We start from the raw sequence: 7,500 nt of genomic DNA, 5'->3' as shown, positions 1-7,500 counted from the left end.
TATATATATATATATATATATATATATATATATATATATATATATATATATATATATATATATATATATATATATCAATGGTCACAGTGCACAACTCACCAGCACACAGCAATGAAGCCACGCAGAATGGTCGGATGGGCGTGCAGGATGGGACGGCACTCAATGCTTAGGTGACACGGCTGCCTGACACGGGCGCTTCTTGTACACTCTCTCTCTCTCTCTCTCTCTCTCTCTCTCTCTCTCTCTCTCTCTCTCTCTCTCTCTCTCTCTCTCATGTTAAACCAAACGATAAATCTGCATGTTGAGGTCGCTGTCGAGTGAGTAAGTGAGTGAGTGAGTGAGTGAGTGAGTGAGTGAGTGAGTGAGTGAGTGAATGAATGAGTCAGTCAGTCAGTGAGTCAGTGAGGCGTTAGTGTTGGGCGGTAGTCTGCGATGTTGAAAATGAATGTGTTAGTAAATAACAGAGAGAGAGAGAGAGAGAGAGAGAGAGAGAGAGAGAGAGAGAGAGAGAGAGAGAGAGAGAGAGAGAGAGAGAGAGAGAGAGAGAGAGAGAGAGAGAGAGAGAGAGAGAGAGAGAGAGAGAGAGAGAGAGAGAGAGAAGGGAATAATATAACTATCCGTAAAGGGGAAAATGAATGAGTTAGTGAGGGATGAAAAGAGTCACGACTGCCCTTTAAAGTGAAACTGAATGAGTCAGGAAACGAGTGAGTAAGCAGTGGAGTGAAGGATGACTGGTCCATACAGATGAGATAAAGAAATTAATGAATGAAAAAATTTGTGGATAATGACTGGCCAGTAAAAGTGAGATATGAAAGAAGCGAATGAGCGGGATTAAGAAGCCAGTATGCGAGTGAAATTAAGAAATGATTAAGAGAGCGAGTGAATGAGTACTAACTTACTTGCAAAATTGAGATTAAAAAAGTGAAAGAGTGAGTGAGTGAGTGAGTGAGTGAGTGAGAGGCCAGTCTGTATAACCTTTCGCCATAACCTTTACCTCCACAACTCGCGTTACGATTTCAGGCTGTCGTGCGTGAAGTCCCTGTGCTAAATTTATAAATATGCAGCAATAAATCTCTCTCTCTCTCTCTCTCTCTCTCTCTCTCTCTCTCTCTCTCTCTCTCTCTCTCTCTCTCTCTCTCTCTCTCTCTCTCTCTCTCTCTGTCTGTATTCAATTTTCCTATAATTCTGCCACTTCACACCTTCCCTAACCCCTCTGTTTTCTTTCTTCCTCTCTTTTTTTCCACTCTTCCCTACATGCTTCCTGTCTCTTCCTCTCCTCCTCTCCCCTGCTCAGCAGAAACCAACCTGACCGCGGCCCCAGGGCAAAATATGGGTAGGTAAAGGCTTGATTAATTGATAGTACCGAGCCACAGGTATTCAAGTGGGAGGGGCAGGGAAGTAGGAGGAGCCTTGCGCTGCTGCGAGGCGGAGGTGGAGGAGAAGGAGAAACGAGTGAGTAGAGTTATGAGAAAATGGAGATGGTGAGAGAGAAAAGATAGCGCAGGAGATTTTATATAATAAATATGCAGAAGAATGACAAAACAAATGTAAAATACACACGAGTACTATTTTGAGCGATGAAGGATAAAATAAATAAATAAATTATATAAATTAACATAAATGATATAAATTAACAATCTGAACAGGAAAATTTGAAGTTATACATGGTACTGATACTATTCGCTTTCCTTATTCTTGTCTACGGAGTAAGTTAATTTGGGATACTCAGTGAAAGGATACAGATGATATATATATATATATATATATATATATATATATATATATATATATATATATATATATATATATATATATATATATATATATATATATATATATATATATATATATATATATACGAAGAACAGATAGTGTTAACTACATTTGACTGCTATACATTGCCTTTGACGTAAGGAAAGGTAAATAAAGCAGCTTGATAACTGAAGATTATAGAATGACAGTGCAATAATGATAGCAAGATCAAATAATTTCATGTATTCATGAAGGAGAAAAGGCGGCAGAAATAAATGCGTACATATGGTTTATATGCAACAGTTATTGACTTGTCACTGTAATTCATGAAAGTAATTCATGAAAGAAAAAAAAATCAAGGTGAGATAAGATAATCCAAATTCACGTTTACTGAACACACTTCAACACGTTTTTTGATTATCTCTTAGTGGCGTGGAGACTTGTCAAGCCAAACTGTTTTCCAATTTCACTATTGTCTGCCTATGGCTAAAGAACAATCCTAAGGAAACAAATAAATAGTAAAAAAAAATCGTGTTCTCAAAAAAGTAGGTAGCGAAACACTGAGATCTACAGTCAACTTGCCTTCTGAGATGTTCTGATTGGCCGTTTTTCTTCCTTCATACGAGATGATGGACTACAACGTGCTACACTTTGTTCAAATCTGACAATTGTAATGTGACCTGAATGCGAAAGATCTTGATGTTAAGTGTCGTGCACATAATAATATCCACCTTTCAAATGACAAGTCAAGAAAGACAAAGATAAGGCAAGACTTACACGCAAACAAGTGCCTCAGTGAGGATAGGTTTATAGTTAGAGAAGAAGTGGTGAGTAAGAGATAATAAATCAGAGTTCCTTTCTCGAATGTTGCAGAAACTAATAATGAGGATATTGATGGTGGAGTCGTCTGGAAATAAGGGGAATGTGATGGGAACTGTGTGGCGCGGCTGGTCTTTATGTGCATGACCTTCGTGATGCTGAGAGAGTCACAGATGTGTGAAAACCCTTCTAGCATAGTGTAATGAGAGAGAGAGAGAGAGAGAGAGAGAGAGAGAGAGAGAGAGAGAGAGAGAGAGAGAGAGAGAGAGAGAGAGAGAGAGAGAGAGAGAGAGAGAGAGAGAGATTGCAAATGCTGTTTAATGTCATTGAGATATGAAGGGTGAGAAAGGGCACAGGAAGCAGATTACCAGATAAAAATTACTCACAACCACCACCGTTACTCATTTGTGTGAAAGTCGAGAATAACAGTCATCATCACAGGATTCAATCACTTGTTTCTCTTTCTACTTTTCTCCTATAAGACAATGATCTGGACAGTTAACACCACCACAAATATCAACGCGACCAAGACTACCAACCCAACACCACCACAACCAACAACAACAATAACAACAAAAACAGCAGCACCAACAACAACAACAGCAACAGCAACAGCAACAACAACAACAACAACAACAACAACAACAACAACAACTACTACTACTACTACTACTACTACTACTACTACTACTACTACTAACAAAATAAGGAGGACACACACAAACATACCTACTAACATACATCCACCAATACAGATATACATAAGTGTACAGGAAGACAAACGCAGCCCACCATCCAAGCCTGAAACACATGGAAGAAGAGGAAGGAGGGGAGGATGAAGGGACGAGGGTCACACGTAAATATGGTACTGCCGTGCTTTCCCTCCTAACTCTTCATGGCAGCCTTAGGAACCTTGCAATACAGGATCAATAGTAATATTAAGCACCAAATACTTAACACTTCACGCATATACTGAGTTGCTGCTGCTGCTGCTGCTGCTTTCACGACGACAACGAGGATGACAACTATGATGTTAGCAGCAGCGACACGCAATACATCACACTAACAATTACTCGTAATCAGATATGTGGAGTTACACACACACACACACACACACACACACACACACACACACACACACACACACACACACACACACAGCATTACCATTTCTGGCAAACAAAATGTAAAGGTTTATGGCCTAAGTAATGGAACTGTTTACTCTGAAAAAAAAAAAAAAACACAAGCAGCAGCAAGGACAGCAACAGTAATATCATTAGTAGCATCAACAACAGAAACGGCAATAACATAAGCAACAGTAGTACAAGTAGTTATTATGTTACTACCACTACTACTACTACTGCTACTACTACTACTACTACTACTACTACTACTACTACTACTGATGTCGCTGCTGCTGCTGTTACAACAACAATAACAACAACAACAACAACAACAACTACTACTACTACTACTACAACTACTACTACTACAACAACAACAACTACTACTACTACTACTACTACTACTACTACTACTACTACTACTACTATTGGTACTAAAACTACTACTACTACTACTACTACTACCACTACTACTACTACTACTACTACTACTACTACTACTACTACTAGTAATACTACTACTACTACTAGTAGTAGTAGTAGTAGTACTGCTTCTTCTAGTACTACTACAATTTTCATTGCTGTTATTTTTTCTTCTTATTTTTATTTTTAACCATATTATCATTATAGGGAGATATATGCTGAACTAACTCTTTCCATACAAAACAGGTGAATAAAAACAAGGCAGATAAATAGCATTCTTACATGGTGTAACAATGAAAAAGGAACGGTGAATAGCACAATGTAATTCCCGAAGCAAGACATAAGATTCAGAAAACGTAAGTGACTAGCGTATTTTGGGAACATTGTAATGAACACCACAAAACAGGACCAAGAGTGACCTGCGCAGTATCTGAACACAAATTCAACACGATGAAGACTCTGTAGGTTAGAAGATCAAACACTGGTTCCTAGCTCTATAGGGAATAGGTTTATACCGGCATTCAGATAAATGGTACAAAAACAAGTTATGGGTATTCCAAACTTACTCGTATAATAAAGTTTAATTTGAAATCTTCCATGCTTGCATTCGTATATGGAGAAAACATTGTACCCTAAATAAACGAGATGACTTTTTTTTCAAGATATTTGGAGAAAAATTGAAATTAATTTGAAAAAAATAGAAAAATACACAACCTTATGAATCACCGTTTTGCAGGCAACAGGGGGAGAAGCCAGAATGAGCATGAGGTGAAACTGCCGTGTAAACAGAAACATACTGACAAGTGTTAATATCATCATGGCACTTAGAAATAGGAACCCTGTTCTTCTGCTGGAAGACATACTATTCGCCAGAGGAACAGTGCATTAGTAGAGCAATGGTAAAGAACTAAGATCCTCCAGATTGATAAATAAAAGAAAACGGCTTCTCAAAAGAAAAAAAAAATCTCCGGCAAAGCAGGTTACAACATTTCACCACATTTCTCTCAGTCATAGGCGCAAGGTACAAAATAATACCAAGATTATGGAAATAAAACCAAAATGTGGTTCAGGATTCCTTTCCTCTTGTACTTCTCACAACATTAAGACAAACAAGACAAGATAAAGTATTCAGCACACTTGTCGCAAGACTCAATCACTGACACAAAAGTGACACGTAAGAAACTGTTTAGTGATTTGAGCAACAAACTGGCATTCATTGGTCTGCAGGAAACCATAAAATTTGTGTCCTGATTGGCATACACTGTGGACTTCGGTACGAAAAATCAGTTCATTATATGGTATATTAACAAGTGAGTGTTGTGGCAGACTTAAAGAAGGCTTAAGGCATAAGACGTGACAGCGTTAGGCATAATGAACTCCTATGAAAAAGGGAACAAATCTTACCACAACAGTTCGACACCAGAGACAAGTCTTCTCTTTCGCCACGACCAATACTACTACCATCAACCACACCAGCTGCCAACACCCCTTCTAATACTGCCAAATGTCACACCCTCAACGTCAGCCCCTCCACAGCTCTGCCATTACGAATCTTAATTACTTAGCAGATTCATTCATCCAATATGCAAGACACACCGAATCACTGCGTCAGTCACTGTTCACTTCAGAGTCGGGTCACTAAATATTCATGACCCTTCATCTTGCAAGTTTTATGAGCTAATCATAGCTTTAATGAAATAAGGAAATGCGTTTTCCTTCAAAGAATTTACATATGCTGGTAAAAAAAAAAAAGAAAAAAAGGAGACGAGAAAACTAGAAGAGATAGATAGAGAGAGAGAGAGAGAGAGAGAGAGAGAGAGAGAGAGAGAGAGAGAGAGAGAGAGAGAGAGAGAGAAGAGAGAGATTAGTACTTGTAAGCAGGCGCTGTCAAGTAACCAGCTTTCTTACTCGTACGTTGTCGGCAACGGAGGAGGATGAGGACATTAAGAAACCTCTCTCTCTCTCTCTCTCTCTCTCTCTCTCTCTCTCTCTCTCTCTCTCTCTCTCTCTCTCTCTCTCTCTCATATATATATAAATATATATATATATATATATATATATATATATATATATATATATATATATATATATATATATATATATATATATATATATATATATATATATATATATATATATATATAAAATGCGCGCACGCGTCTGTGTGTGTGTGTGTGTGTGTGTGTGTGTGTGTGTGTGTGTTTGGTGTGAGAGAGAGAGAGAGAGAGAGAGAGAGAGAGAGAGAGAGAGAGAGAGAGAGAGAGAGAGAGAGAGAGAGAGAGAGAGAGAGAGAGAGAGGAAGAGGAGGACCAGTTTGGAGGAGGATTACGTGAGTCGGAGCTAAGGTACGGGAAGCCATTACACAAGAAGCCCAGTAGACCTGTTTGCTATCCGAGAAGCTGGTGATGGTGGAGATAGCGGAGGCGGCGGTGGAGGAGGTGGTGGTGATAGTGGTGGTGGCGGTGGTGGTGGTGGTGTTGGCGGAGATAGCGGTGGTGGTGAAAACGGCGGCGGCGTTGGTGATGGTTATAGTTACAGTAGTCAAGGTGGAGATACCAAAGAAGTGGCGGTAGTGATGATGGTGGTGGAGGCTGTGACAGAGGGGAGGACAAGATTTAGGCCTTCTTACATCTTGAGGGAATGTGGTAATGGATTTGCGCAAGGGTAGCCTAACCTTATTCTGGCATCGAGTGTCCCAACCCTGCCAGGCCATCGTGTTCAGCCCAGCGCCCGGCCTGTCCCCCTCGCTGTTCCTCGACTCCCCTCGCCTCTTCCCGCTCTAGTCTATCCAGACTCATCCTTCGTAAAGTGAACACAAAGCACAACACAGACAAGAGGACGATGGGTGTATTTTCTCTAGATGAAGACTAAATGCATGGTTGACGAAAGACTAAAGGAAAAATGCAAGATAACAGAAACGAATACAGTAAAATAATAAAAATCATACCTACATATGGACAGTGGTCACAGTTTGATAGATGGTTTCTGTTACGAAAAGAGGAGGCTGCCAACAGTGATGACGTCGACCTCGTCTAGCCATTACGGTCGTGAAAGTCAGCCTTGTGCTTGCTCAGCCTTCACCATTTTGCTTCCCTTACGCTAGACACACACACACACACACACACACACACACACATAGGTGACATGGAAAAATTTATTTTCCGTAACGATTGGCGTTCGAATTACTACCTTATGTGTGTGTGTATTATATATATATATATATATATATATATATATATATATATATATATATATATATATATATATATATATATATATATATATATATATATATATATATATATATATATATATATATATATATATATATATATATATATATACAGAGAGAGAGAGAGAGAGAGAGAGAGAGAGAGAGAGA

At 39.0% G+C, this 7,500-nt stretch overlaps 1 long non-coding RNA gene across 4 annotated transcripts in view; it reads right to left on the bottom strand.

Moving 5' to 3' along the window:
* The window catches only part of LOC135099792 (uncharacterized), a 101,302-nt gene that overhangs the window by 16,513 nt on the left and 77,289 nt on the right, over positions 1-7,500 (bottom strand). For 2 of the 4 annotated variants that reach the window (XR_010268385.1, XR_010268381.1), the window contains one exon: positions 7,481-7,500. This exon is cut by the window's right edge and continues 358 nt beyond it. The exons of 1 other annotated variant lie outside the window; for it this stretch is intronic. This is a non-coding gene — a long non-coding RNA (uncharacterized LOC135099792). Of the gene's footprint in view, positions 1-6,276; positions 6,710-7,480 lie in introns of those variants that run through there. One more of the 4 variants, XR_010268382.1, reaches the window with a different exon arrangement.

This window comes from Scylla paramamosain, chromosome 4 (assembly GCF_035594125.1).
Source record: "Scylla paramamosain isolate STU-SP2022 chromosome 4, ASM3559412v1, whole genome shotgun sequence".
Lineage (NCBI taxonomy): Eukaryota > Metazoa > Arthropoda > Malacostraca > Decapoda > Portunidae > Scylla > Scylla paramamosain.
Note: the sequence above shows the minus strand (reverse complement) of the source record. Positions and strands in the feature narration are given on the sequence as shown.